The sequence below is a fragment of the Leucoraja erinacea genome, chromosome 4, assembly GCF_028641065.1.
Source record: "Leucoraja erinacea ecotype New England chromosome 4, Leri_hhj_1, whole genome shotgun sequence".
NCBI classification, from domain to species: Eukaryota; Metazoa; Chordata; class Chondrichthyes; order Rajiformes; family Rajidae; genus Leucoraja; species Leucoraja erinaceus.
In genome coordinates, this window is record NC_073380.1 from 92,624,949 (window position 1) to 92,639,473 (window position 14,525).

General features: G+C 42.9%; 1 protein-coding gene across 2 annotated transcripts in view; it reads left to right on the forward strand.

Annotated features, from left to right (window-relative positions):
- bloc1s5 (biogenesis of lysosomal organelles complex-1, subunit 5, muted) overlaps positions 1-14,525 on the forward strand; it is a 224,827-nt gene that overhangs the window by 159,039 nt on the left and 51,263 nt on the right. The window lies entirely within an intron of this gene.

Genomic DNA, 14,525 nt, shown 5'->3' on the forward strand with positions numbered 1-14,525 from the left:
TCAGATACTAATTCCGTAAACACTTTAAAGTTCACCTTCAGCAAAGCCATTGCTCATTATAATTTATGCTCTGCCATCAGATTGATTCTCTGTGCTATAATTACTTTGCTGCAGAAATAAAATAAATTGCATATTTAGCTGTAGTCTCTCAGGCTCATACTAATCCAACATTATTCCCTTAATATACACTTGGCTCATATATTTTCTTTATTGTAATTACTGGAGCAATAAAAATTATGAATCTTAAATAACAATCACTGATTAGTGGAATAATGAAAATAATTTCCCCCACATTTCTGAGTTACATTAATCTCATGATTTTGCAAATGCAAGAAATGAACATAAGAAATAGGTGTAAGATAGTCGATTCAGTGCCTCAAACCTACTCCACCACTCATCAAGATCCTTGCTGCTCTTCTATTTTAAAGATCACATTCCTGCCTTGATTCTATATCCCTTGTTCACTCTTAAATCCAAATATCCACTGATGAAATCAATGACTGAACTTTCGTTGCACTGCAAACAGAGAATTCCAATCATCACCTGAAGGGAAGAAATTTCTCCGCACCTCTTTCCTAAATGGCTTACCGTTTATTTTCAGATTGTGATCTCTAGTTGTAGACTCCTCAACCAGGAGAAATATTCCTCCATTTCTATCCCTTGAGCCTTCTAAGAAATGTGATCACTTCATTGACGTAATTCTCTCATTCTACCACACAGCAAAAAAAAAGGTCCAGCTTACCTAATGTCTCCTCATTTGATAGACCCACCAACCCAGAGACAATCCAAAAATCTTCTGGCACTTTCTCTATATTTCTTTTGGTTGAGCAACCAAAATAGAAAACAATGCGTCACCAAGGCCCTAGAGTAATACATTGTTAAATATGTACTAATATCATCTGCATCATTAAAAGTCTCATCTTGACCACTTCCTGTCTGCGCTGTATATTAATTTTTGAAAAAATGCTACCATATATCGCTATGATTTTTTGGCCATCTTACTCACAGTCCCTCTCCACTGAGGCTGCCCTGAGGATTTTTCCGATCGATACAATAATAAAAAAACTTCGGAGGGGTGGGAGGCAGGACGACTATAAAACCCCAGATGCCTGGATGTGAGTCAGTCACTCTGCAAGATCGCAAGGGAGAGGCCATGACTGTCATTCTAAGCTGTGAATCAACTGAAGTGTGAGTCTGCAATGTACTTGCAATAAATGATTTGTTAGCCCTTAATGACAATGCCATGAGTTGTTTGACCTGCTGCCCTGCCTGTGCTTGAAAGTGCAATGCTTAATTGGAAATGAAATGAAATAAAATGACAATGCCATGAGTTGTTTGGCCTGTTGCCCTGCCTGGGCTTGAAACTGCAATGCTTTGTTAGGTCCGACTGTGTTTGGAAGGAATAAATGCTTTATTTAGTCCAACTGTGTTTGGAAGGAATAAATGCTTTATTAGGTCCGACTGTGTTTAGTCCAAAAGTCCCACTCATTTTGTGACTTCCACTTATTGGACAGGTTGTGCTGATTGACTAATTGCCGGTGAGTGCAGAGGTCGCGTTGATTGTGTAATTTCCGGTAAGTGCAGAGGTCACGCTGATTGCTGAAGTGCCGCTGACTGCGGAAGCCCCAAAGTGGAGAGGCGCGTTCAACCGTGTGAGTAGATTCAAGAAAGTTTACTGTCATTTATATGGTGTGTGAGTCTGTGTGAGTGAGTGTGTGAGTCTGTGTGTGTGTGTGTGAGTCTGTGTGTGTGTGTGTGTGTGTGTGTGTGTGAGTGTGTATGTGCGAGTGAGTGTGTGTGTGTGTGTATGTGTGCGTGTGCGTGTGTGTGTGCGTCCATGTGTGTGTGTGTGTACGTGTGTGTGTGTGTTTGTGTGTGTGTGTGTGTGTGTGTGCGTGTGTGTGTGTGTGTGTGTGTGTATTGAAATTGGTGGAGAGGTGGAATATGTTTTTGGGAGACCAGCTCTCCCATGTGAACCTGGGACCCAACGGGTTCCACTTAGTCTAGTCTATCAATACAAGGTCAACATACCATTTACCATTCTAACTATTGGTCCTCCCCAGTTTACAAATGCCCAATGTATGTACAACTCACACATGTGGATGTCTATGACTCTATGTGGTCGAGCATTTGGAAGACCTGGGATGGATTTGCCAACGACTGCGAGGCTACAGGCATCTTCTGTCATGTGTAAACTCAGTTCGCAGATGCAATTCCAACTTGCAAACTGTTTGGGTTATGAACAGTTCAAGGAATGTAGCACTGGCCCAACCTGGAGATGACCTGTAATTGATTGCTGTATCTGAATGTCTGCATTCATCTCCCGGTATAACTGATCATTTATTGCATTATGGTTTATTTAATATTTATTTGCTGTGTTGCAATGTTAATGCGCCTGTAAAGTGCAACAAGTAAGAATGTAATTCTTCCATTCTCAGTGCATATGAAATGAATCAATCTTGACTCATGACTCTTGACCCACGTCCCTTTGAACGACACTTCTTAATTTCCCACAATTTAAAAAAAAAATCAGCTTTCTGATTTTTTCCACCAAACTGGATTTTAAAATGCATAAAGTTGGGCCCAGGTAAACCAGCATTATATTTGAGGTAGGAATTAAATATTCTAAGATACCTGTACTTAACTTTTAAAAAGGAAAAATGCAATCGGACATGGATTTTCCTTGATATGAAAGAGTGGGATAAATGCAGTATAGAGAAACGATTTTAGCTCAGAAAAAACAAACGAAAAACGGAATCAGTCTGGCTGGATCTAAGTGTTAGAATGGGTCAGAAAATGTTAGTGAGTTAGCCCATCACAAAATAATAGTATTGCAAACGCTGGAAACGCTACACTTGTCGCTTTACCTCCCCCCTCGACTCCATCCAAGGACCCAGGTAGTCTTTCCAGGTGGGGCAGAGGTTCACCTGCACCTCCTCCAACCTCATCTATTGCATCCGCTGCTCTAGGTGTCAACTGCTCTACATCAGTGAGACCATGCGCAGGCTTAGCGATCGCTTTGCCCAACACCTCCGCACAGTTCACAATAACCAACCAGATCTCCCGGTGGCTCAGCACTTCAACTCCCCCTCCCATTCCGAATCCAACCTTTCTGTCCTGGGCCCCCTCCATGACCAGAGTGAGTCCCACCGCAAATTGGAGGAGCAGCACCTCATATTTTGCTCAGGTAGTTTACATCCCAGCGGTATAGAAACATAGACATAGAAACATAGAAAATAGGTGCAGGAGTAGGCCATTCGGCCCTTCGAGCCAGCACCGCCATTCAATATGATCATGGCTGATCATCCAACTCAGTAACCTGTACCTGCCTTCTCTCCATAAAGATCCCTTTAGCCACAAGGGCCACATCTAACTCCCTCTTAAATATAGCCAATGAACTGGCCTCAACTACCTTCTGTGGCAGAGAATTCCAGAGATTCACCACTCTCTGTCTTAAATCTTATCTTAAAAGAGAAAGTTTTTCTCATCTCGGTCCTAAACAATTTCCCCCTTATCCTTATACTGTGACCCCTTGTTCTGGACATTGACTTCGCCAATTTCAGGTAGTCCTTGCTTTCTCCCTCCTTCCCCTCGCCTTCCCAGCTCTCCCACAACCCACTGTCTCTGCCTCTTCCTTTCTTCTTCCCGCCCTCCCCCCCACCCCCATCAGTCTGAAGAAGGGTCTAGACCCGAAACCTCACCTATTCCTTCGCTCCATAGATGCTGCCTCACCCGCTGATTTTCTCCAGCATTTTTGTCTACCATAGTAATGCAAGGCTTGGTTTAGATGAGGTAATGCAATAATTGGGGATTTTAGCCCACAGATAGAATGGGAAATAAACAGCCCATCCGTGTGACTGTGCGGGCTACTTTTCCAAGTCTGGAAATTTGTTAAATGAATTTGCCACTGTTTCCGCCTGTACAGATGAGTAGTAAAATCTGGAGATGTTGGGGGAAGGAGAGTGGATGTTAATGAGACTGTGGGAAAATAATGTGAATGAAGGTTGTAAGTTTAGATGGTTGAACGTTGGCACAGACGCGGTGGGCCAAAGGGCCTGTTTCTGTAATGCATCTCTCTGTGACTCCATAACTCCATAATCAGCATGTTTTCCAATCAGGAAGATCACATCTTACTGAGCTTATCGGATGTGACCTATATGTCTAGAAGCAATGTTGAGTATTTCCAGTGAACCTTTCAATCTCCCACCATTGTTAAAAACCACAATATCTCTTCTTCTTGATGAACACGGAGGGATAGACCTGCATTTCCCTTCCTCTTTTCTCTTCCTTATTAGAAATAGATTCTCATTTACTCCTTGCAAAAGTGAGATCATTGCATTTAATCTATGGTCTGTATTTGAACCATGCACTGGCTTAAGGGGGAAGCTTATTCACAAGAACACACATACAGACTGTCCCTGGGTTATGAACACCCAACTTTCAGATGGACTATCCATCAAACTTCTATAAAACAATTAAATTCAAAAAAGCCGACATATGTTCCTTCCTACAATGGCAGAACTAGTTGTTTCTCTTCATCCACTTGTACAAAATGTTCTTTCCTATCAGTCTGATGTGTTTTTGAAGTTATTCATTACAATACTATGGAGATATGATAACCGTATTCTGTGTATTTTCATGTATTTCAGACTGAGGAACACAATCGACTTAAGGATGTCTGTAAAAATTGAACCCCCGTTTGTTACCCGGCGATGGCCTGTAATGGCTGCACTTTCAAACTGTGCCCACTCACAAACTTCTGTATTACCTCAGCAGTTGCTTTTTGATTTATCTGAATATTTGCTGATGACTGCTTTTAATCCAATTAGGAAACATCAAATAAGTTGTTTATTTTCCTTGTTTTTAAAAGCTGCAGGTTTATGTGCCTAATAGTTTAATAGATTAGATTTTACTTGCTGACAGCAGAAATGTTGCAAATCGAGCAGTTTTCGCAGCCTTTAGCAATTTAATCGCCAAATAATCACACTGAGTTTCATCTAATGCACGTTTTGATTTCTGCACTTATACTGTAAGTGAACATGAGAGCTGGTTTGTGTTGCTACAGAGCATAGAAACCAATTACCCCAAACCATGTTTTCAATTTTAAAGTAATTTTTGGTAGCATTGATTTTCCGAAGAATGCCATGGACACTGTTCAAAATACCTGTAATTGAAAAGACAAGTGAGAATTAAAACATTGTGCGCACTGCAGAACATGTCGCACTGCAGAACATGTCGGCATTGCAGGATTCGATTGTCCATACACATCAAAATACTCTCATGCAAAGATACTTCAGAGATTTAATTACAACATGAGATGAAGACGAACAAAGATTAACTTATTTTCTCCAAATAACTCCCCGCAATTCATGACATTAAAATTGGATTTTTTTGTTTTCCGTTATACCAACTAAAAACAAATTTCCATTAATTTTTATCAGAACTACAAGCTACTAATTTAAAAAGCGTCTTGAGAAAGGGATATGGTTTATGTTAGCTGTGATAGAAGTGACGGAGTCAAGGCTGCATTATAAATACATAAACATTGTTCCATTGTGCATCAATCAGTTGCTTATTCTTAAAAGACATTGTCTTATATGTCTACATTTGTGCCTACCTATTGAAGAGACACTTACATTACAGCTGAATTTATACAGTATAGTACCAGAATTCTCCGCATGAGAGATTGGCCAAACAAATGTAAGTTAATCTATAGAAATGTGGATGTTGATCTTAAAACTGACAGTAAAACAAGGTCCAGATGAAGCGTGAATAGGAATCTCACCAGTGTCTAGACGTTGAAGAGGAACATTATGGAGGTGTAAGCAGGTGGGATTGATAAATGAGATGGTTGGGGATTGGTAGCTGTTGTCAGGGACTAATAGTGTGATCTGTCTGAATTAGAATCATAGAGTCATAGGGTGATACAGCATGGAAACAGGCCCTTTGGCCCAATTTTTCCACACCGCCCACCATGTCCCAGCTACACTAGTCCCACCTGCCCGTATTTGGCCCATATCCCACCAAACCTGCCCTATCCATGTACCTGTCTAACTGTTTCTAAAACGTTGGGATAGTCCATACCTCAACTACCTCCTCTGGCTGCTTGTTCCCTACACCCACAATCCTTTGTGTGAAAAAGTTACCCCTCAGATGCCCATTAAATGTTTTCCCTTTCACCTTAAACCTATGTCTTCTGGTCCTCGATTCACCTACTCTGAGCAAGAGACATTGTGCATCTGCCTGATCTATTCCCATCATGATTTTATACACCTCTATAAGATCACCCCTCATTCCCCTGTGCTCCAAAGAATAGAGTTGCAGCCTTCTCAACCTCTCCCTATAGCTCAGACCCTCTAGTCCTGGAAACATCCTTGTAAATCCTCACTGTACCCTTTCCAGCTTGATTAACAATGGCATTGGCAATGGCGAGATAGATATACTCAGTAATACAGAACAGTATTTGCGAGAGAACTGCAAACAGTTGTGTAACATATGTGTCACATGGAATGTGGTTGGGAACCACCCAAGCAACTAAATCACTTTAAGGAATACATCTTGTGACCAACATCTTTGCACTGTAGCATCAATGTACAATGTGAGATGTTCCAGGGCATCTATCTTCGGAGGTTGGAGATGCGATTAGCTTATTGTTTTATTTAATAAACCACCTTTATTAACAAACTATTTTTCAGTATATTAGAGAGAATTATGCCGAGACATGGTGCCAGGAGTACTGGTCGATGTATCTATTGTATTCCTGATGTCTTCTCATAGATTTCTGCTCATCCAGTCCAGCAGATTAGGCAGACAAAACGACAGATCATGGGCAGTACACAAAAATGCTGGAGAAACTCAGCGGGTGCAGCAGCATCTGTGGAGCGAAGGAGATAGGCAATATTTCGGGCTGAAACCCTTTTGTGTACCTTCGATTTTCCAGCATCTGCAGTTCCTTCGTAAACACGACAGATCATGGGCAGTGAGCGGGATGGAATAGAGGTGTAAACATAGAAACATAGAAAATAGGTGAAGGCCTGCACCGCCATTCAATATTATCATGGCTGATCATCCAACTCAGTATCCCGTACCTGCCTTCTCTCCATACCCCCTGATCCCTTTAGCCAGACATCTAACTCCCTCTTAAATATAGCCACCACTGGCTCAACTGTGTGGCAGAGAATTCCACAGTTCACCACTCTCTCAAATCGTTTTCCTCAAAGACTTCCCCCCTTATCCTTAAACTGTGACCCCTTGTTCTGGACTTTCCCAACATCGGGAACAATCTTCCTGCATCTAGCCTGTCCAACCCCTTGAGAATTTTGTAAGTTTCTATAAGATCACCCTTCAATTTTCTAAATTCTAGCGAGTACAAGCCGAGTCTATCCAGAGTCGAACTAGATGTCATCAGAATTAATATGGATCCTAACATGTCGCTGAGAACAGCAAGCTGATGAGTGATGATATCCTTATTGTTCTTTCAGCTGCCTCTTAGTCTCATGGTTTATGCATTAAAACAACTGTTTAGAGAGCTATCCTGGGGGCTTGACGAGCACAGTAGCAATGCCACTAGTTCTCACTCGACCAGAGAACATGGAAGCCAGCACAGTGAGCACATTAATGGCCACTTTCCAGCAGGATAGATGGCACAAGGTTACTTCATTACTGAGTCGCAGTTTGCTTCAGGGCTTCTGAGCCGAACACCGGGAGCTCAAAGGAGAGGAGGCGGAACAAGAATGAAAGCATTATGGTAACGTACAGATGAGTGGCTGCAAAGAGTCAGAGGAAAAGTTGAGCATCATTTTTAATGATTCCTATGAATGTCTCAGTCTTTGAAAAAGTTGCTTAGGGTGCAAAAAGTGTTGGGCAAGAGAACAGAGATTCACCCTCCAGCATGCATGCCAAATGCATAAGGGAACATGTAGATAGACACAAAATGCTGGAGTAACTCAGCGGGTCACGCAGCATCTCTGGAGAAAAGGAATAGTTGACACTTCAGGTCGAATCCCTACTTCATAATGAGGAACAGATGTCACCTATTCCTTTTTTCCGGAGCTGCTGCCTGACCCGCTGAGTTACTCCCACATTTTGGGTCTATCTTGGGTGTAAACCAGCATCTGCAGTTCCTTCCTACACATGTAACATGTGCATTGAGCTCTTCCTCCAAAATGTTATTGGCTTCAATGGAGACATGCCTAATGTATACTGCACTGAGATTAATTTCTTCTAAGATAATTGTAGAAGCAGGAGATGGTAAATGATCTACTGTGGGACTGCCCACATTCCTTCTCTGCTTTGCTCCATTATGGCAGGGTGCGATCTATTGCCCAGTTGGCATGCCAGGACACCCAGTCCAAATGAGATCAGCGTAGTTGACTTGGCCATTGATGGAGGCAGAAAGGTTTGAGGGTGGAGATGACCCTGAATGCCAGTTTCAGTGCAGGTTAGCAGGAGGAGCCCATGCTAATGTATGGGACAGCACACCTCATGCGGATGCATTTCCAACTTGCGAACTGTTCAGGTTACGAACAACTCAAGGAATGTAACACAGCCGCAACCTGGGGACAACCTGTAATTGATTGCTGTACCTGAATGGTGGCTTTCATCTCCTGGTATAACATAATTTATTGCATTATCGTTTATTGTACATTTACTTGTTGTGTCGTTGTGTTAATGCGCCTGTAAAGCTGCAACAAGTATGAACGTAAGTGTTCCGCTCCTGGTGCATGTGAAATTAAACAATCATGACTCTTGACCTAGGACCCTTCAAACAACAACACTTCCTAACCTCTTGGCATTTTATAAAATACTAGACTAAGTGGGACCCATTGGGTCCCAGCATCACACGGTAGGGCTGGTCACCAACGCAATATTCCACCTCTCCACCAATTGAAATATTGCTCGCAAGTGTGTGTGGGGGGTGGGGGGGGGGCTTTATGTTGCGCTAGTATGGGTGTTGCGGGTCGAATGTACTGGTTTCCAGAGGGCTAGTATAGACATTGTGGGCCGAATGGATTCTTGGGTTGGCAGCCAAATGTTGCAACGATTTTAAAAGCCAAGCCGAGGCAAACTATTGGGCAGCAGCCACCTGACAACCAAAATTCATTTTGTGAACACAAACTTGTTAAAAAGACGAGGCTGTAGCGGCCTGGACGAGGTCAGCAAAAGGCCATACACCAGGCGGGTTCAAACAGTCGTTTTTTAATCCCTACAGCGAGAGTACACCACACACACACACACACACCTCGAGAGCACTAAACCCAGGGTGGTCTGGAAACCAGTGGCAGACCAACACCCCTGTCCCTCAATCGGCGAGGGGGATGATCCAAGGAGTGGCCTACGCCCCAGGGACCACCACAAGGCAAACAATTAGGCAGCAGCAGCCACCTTACAGCCGCATCAAGGTGACACACCGTGGAATAGACGCGCGGTCAGTGTTATTCGCAGCTCAGAGAGCCGTGAACCTCTTGCTTCCTGGGTCTGGCAGAGACTGAGTGAGGGACTACACTTCCGGGTTTTATAGTCCTGCCCCCCTGCCGCCAGCGGGGGCAGCCGAGAGAATGGGTATTTTTTTTTAAACATTAATATCTCTCTGATTTTTCATCGATGGGAAAAATCCTCTGGTCCCGGAAGGTGGAGGAGGGCTCTGACGGAGGTGGCCAAAAATGACGGCCGTAGGTGGCGGCGTTCTCTCGGAAATCACACCACAGCGAGCCAAAAGTGGTCAAGATCAGACTTTTAGTAATATAGATAAGCTAGATGCAGGGAAACTGGACAAGCTAGATGCAGGGAAAAATGTTCCCAATGTTGAGCGAGTCCAGAACCAGGGGCCACACAAACTTTTTCATCCAGAGAGTTGTGAATTGTAAGGGCTTTGTATACGAATAAGAGGAGCTTGAGGTTGATTCTGTACCATATTGGGAGCCAGTGGAGAGAGGCCAGAATCGGGGTGATGTGGTCCCTTTTACGGGTACCCATCAGAAGTCTCGCTGCGGCGTTTTGAACCAATTGCAGGCGGGACAGGGATGGTTGGCTGATGCCAGTGTATAGGGAGTTGCAGTAGTCAAGGCGGGAGGAGATGAATGCGTGGATGATATTTTCAAGGTCGTCGAATTGGAGGAATGGTTTGATTTTAGCTATGGTACGAAGCTGGAAGAAACCAGCTTTTACCACAGAGTTGACTTGCTTGTCAAACTTTAATGTGGTGTCAAATATCATGCCAAGGTTTTTGACTAAGGAGGTTAGGCTTTCAAGGCTGCCTGTTATCGTTTTGATCGAGTCGGAGGAGCCGAGTAGGGTGACCTCACACTTGCTCTCGTTTAGTTGGAGGATGTTCTGGGCCATCCAACATTTTATGTCCTCGAGGCAGTGCATGAGGCTAATTAAATTGGACCGGATGTTGGGTTTCAGGGGGAGATAGAGCTGTGTGTCATCAGCATAACAGTGGAAAGAAATCCCTTGCCTTTGAATGACTTGGCCGAGGTGGAGCATGTACAGAGAGAAGAGAATGGGGCCAAGGCCGACTCTCGTAAAGGCAACGGGCTCGGTGGCTAGAGTATAGATTGGCTGGAAATACTCTGTTATTCGAGATTGCATTGTTTGAGCAAATTGACTATGAACCTGCGTACGTTGAGTGGTACGCACCAAAACTGATTGGTCCGAACAAAGCGTACTTAAATTTGCAGAATCAAAGGCCTAAATACAGGATTTCATATTGAGGTTCTGACTGTATGGTAGAATTTGAATTCTGTGTATATAGAACTTCGTAGTTTGTATAGCGTGTTTGAGATTGATTCCGAATAGCGGCTGATCAACAGTGAATTGTAACCCTCTGATCGATTGTTGATTAGTACCTGATAGCGAAAAGTAACTGAGAGAAGGGGACCAGTTTATTTGGTGAAAAGTACCCGGAAGAGAACAATACCCCTAATTCTGAGAACTTAGGGGTAACTCGGCTTGTACTCGCTAGAATTTAGAAGATTGAGGGGGGATCTTATAGAAACTTACAAAATTCTTAAGGGGTTGGACAGGCTAGATGCAGGAAGATTGTTCCCAATGTTGGGGAAGTCCAGAACAAGGGGTCACAGTTTAAGGTTAACGGGGAAATCCTTTAGGACCGAGATGAGAAAAACATTTTTCACACAGAGAGTGGTGAATCTACGGAACTCTCTGCCACAGAAGGTAGTTGAGGCCAGTTCATTGGCTATATTTAAGAAGGAGTTAGATGTGGCCCTTGCGGGTAAAGGGATCAGGGGGTATGGAGAGAAGGCAGGTACGGGATACTGAGTTGGATGATCAGCCATGATCATATTGAATGGCGGTGCAGGCTCGAATGGCCGAATGGCCTACTCCTGCACCTATTTTCTATGTTTCTATGTTATAGTGGAGGGATAGAGGTCCCCCAATAGAAGTCTAGTCTTAGCAGGAGGCAAGTATCTGAAGGAGAAAACGTAGTCAATTAAGAAGTCGTACCCCTCAGCAAAGAGTAACCTAGGAAGCAGAATATCTTCGGTATTAGAGGAAGAGCTTCACTGGTTGAGAACAGTGTGACACGGAATTGAAATTAAGTGTTTGTGAATTGTGCGCTAGTGTGTAAAATTATATTGTAAATTTCCAGTATAGTCTTTTTTTAGTATCTTTATTGGATCCGAACTGTATAAATACCTTGTGCATGTAAAATATATTTAGAGTGGGTTAAGATCGCGAACCGCTACTTGTATTGACTGTTTGGGTGCTTAAGGATTTTGGGTGTTGAATAATTGGGGTAAAAGTGCGTTTAAATTGAATAGATGGGATTTGTTTAAATCGGGATTGTTAGTATTGTTAGAGTCCGATTCGTGGTGGTTCGATCAGGGTTCGTATTCTTCTGATCGCTGTGTCGGGAAGGAATCGTTCCGTTGACCGAGTACGCCACGAAGAGGATTTATTAGAGTGTGCGATTCATCGTCATAATAAGTGGATGCTTGTAGTTTATATTGGGGTGTGTCTTGGTCTACTTGTAAGTGGGAGAATAGTTTCTTGTTTGATTATAGTTTTGCTTGTGTGGTTCGGGTTTATTTGTCTTTGTGAACTTAAAGTGTTCTGAGTGGGAGAGATTGCTGCTACAAGATTTAAATATTAAGAGCCGTAGTTTGGGAGACTGGAAACTCTTTGTTTCCAGGTTGAAAATTGAATGGGTGATTGTGAATGAGATCAAGTTGATAAGAGACGCGATTGAAGGGTAATTGAGTATAACAATTGTGGAGCGATTGAGTAGAGTGATCGAACTGAGCGATAGAATAAGAACGATTGACTAGTGGTTAGACGTTGGCTATTGTGTGAAAGTGATCTCAGTGGCCTTGGAGACTGAAAGAGAGACGAGTTGGCTAATGTGTGAAAGTGATCTCAGTGGCCTTGGAGACTGAGAGAGAGGAGCGAGTGTAGAGGAGGTATGAGTGAGTGCCTTGAAACTTATCTGTATTGTGTCTATTGTGCAGGAGGATGGGAAATAGTCTAGAGAAGGACCTAACAAATATTTCCGGAAGCCCATTGAGAATAATCTGTGATAGGATTCAGGTAGGATGTGTAGCCATTATCTCCATCCAGGTAGCTCCACAGGGACAAAGACCAACAACGAAGAAGAAATGATACTGTCCGGTCCCTGTAATATACCATCTGGGAGAGGCCAACAAACAAAGGAGGCTGCTCCTCGGTATTCCTACTCCTTTGAAACTAACGTCGAGGAAGAAGAAGAAGATACCTAGTGCCCAACTTTAACATCGCATAACATTTGACACCAGTGAAGGGAAAAGAAGAGAACAACATCTGAGACTCTCTAAAGAAATACAAACAACCTCTGAAGACCATTGAGCCAAGCACGAATCAGAACAAATTGGATTTGAAAATGAATACTCCTCTGTGGTTCGGGGACACCTACTCTGCGCCTAAATTCTAGTCATTAGAAATAAATCGACAACATTCTGAATTTGATCCCTAAATTGTATGGTGATGAATTAGAAGGACTTTAAAGCTTGAGATTTGGAGCTGACTTATGAGATCTGGCTTAAGAGTATTTAAAATCTGATTATTAAATTGGTATTTTTATTGTCTTATCCCCAGACAGGCAGCCAAAGATGGGAAGGATTATTCAAAGAACATCAGGGAAGGCTGGAACTTGGGAAACATAGAAACATAGACAATAGGTGCAGGAGTAGGCCATTCGGCCCTTCGAGCCTGCACCGCCATTCAATATGATCATGGCTGATCATGCAACTCAGTATCCTGTACCTGCCTTCTCTCCATACCCCCGATCCCTTTAGCCACAAGGGCCACATCTACCTCCCTCTTAAATATAGCCAAACGAACTGTGGCCTGAACTACGTTATGAGGCAGAGGATTCCAGAGATTCACCACTCTCTGTGTGTGAAAATGTTTTCCTCATCTCGGTCCTAAAAGATTTCCCCCTTATCCTTAAACTGTGACCCCTTGTTCTGGACTTCCCCAACATCGGGAACAATCTTCCTGCATCTAGCCTGTCCAACCCCTTAAGAATTTTGTAAGTTTCTATAAGATCCCCCCCCCCCCCCCCCCAATCTTCTAACTTCTAGCGAGTACAAGCCAAGTCTATCCAGTCTGGAAGATCTGGTAAAATGGAAGAGTTATTCAGGGAACATGAGAAATGGCATTGAAATAGTAAGAAAGAGGAAATGTGAATAGCAGAACTCCCCTTCGAGAAACCAAAGTCAACATACTAAAAAAGAGTTACTCAGTGGTAAGAGGAAACTAGTTACAAGGAGGAACCGCTCTTGCCTGAGAGCATATTCAACATACTAAGGAAGAGGTACTGGAGGAGAAGTCTTAGTGAATTGGAAGGAGGAATGGGTACTTGGTTCAGAGTCGATGTACTGTATTTGACCGGTGGATCTAAATTTGTCTAACCCTTAATAGTAAAGTGGCTCCTATTATCAAGGTGTAAAGAAATTGTCCCTAGATTTGGCATTCTTAATTGGCTTTATAATAAAATTGACAACATATGGAACCTGATTGACGAAAGAGGGCGCAATGGGCTAAGTGTTCGGCTGGCGACCGGAAGGTAGCTGGTTCAAATCCCGCTTGGAGTGCATACTGTCGTTGTGTCCTTGGGGCAAGACACTTCACCCACCTTTGCCTGTGTGTAAATGTAATGTAATTATGTGAAGCACTTTGGGGTCAATGTGCTATATAAATAAGATTATTATTATTATTATTATTATTATATTATTAAATTTGAACAGCTGGCAATTCCACAGGAATTGGATGGAATTGTGTTATCGACCACAAAGCTATGGAATGAGAAGGGTGAGACGGACCCTGAAACTCAAAATATTAAATTGAAGGCTGAGACTAAATTTGGTTGAATTTGCATTCATCATGGTTGGCTTTAAATAAGAATCACACCTGTAGAGAAATCTGGATTGAACCCAGCTGAAATTTATATGAGAAACTGTAAATTGCTCGTTTCTAAGCTTCCCCCCCAGTCTAGTTTCAGTAAAAACACTGAATCAAGCACT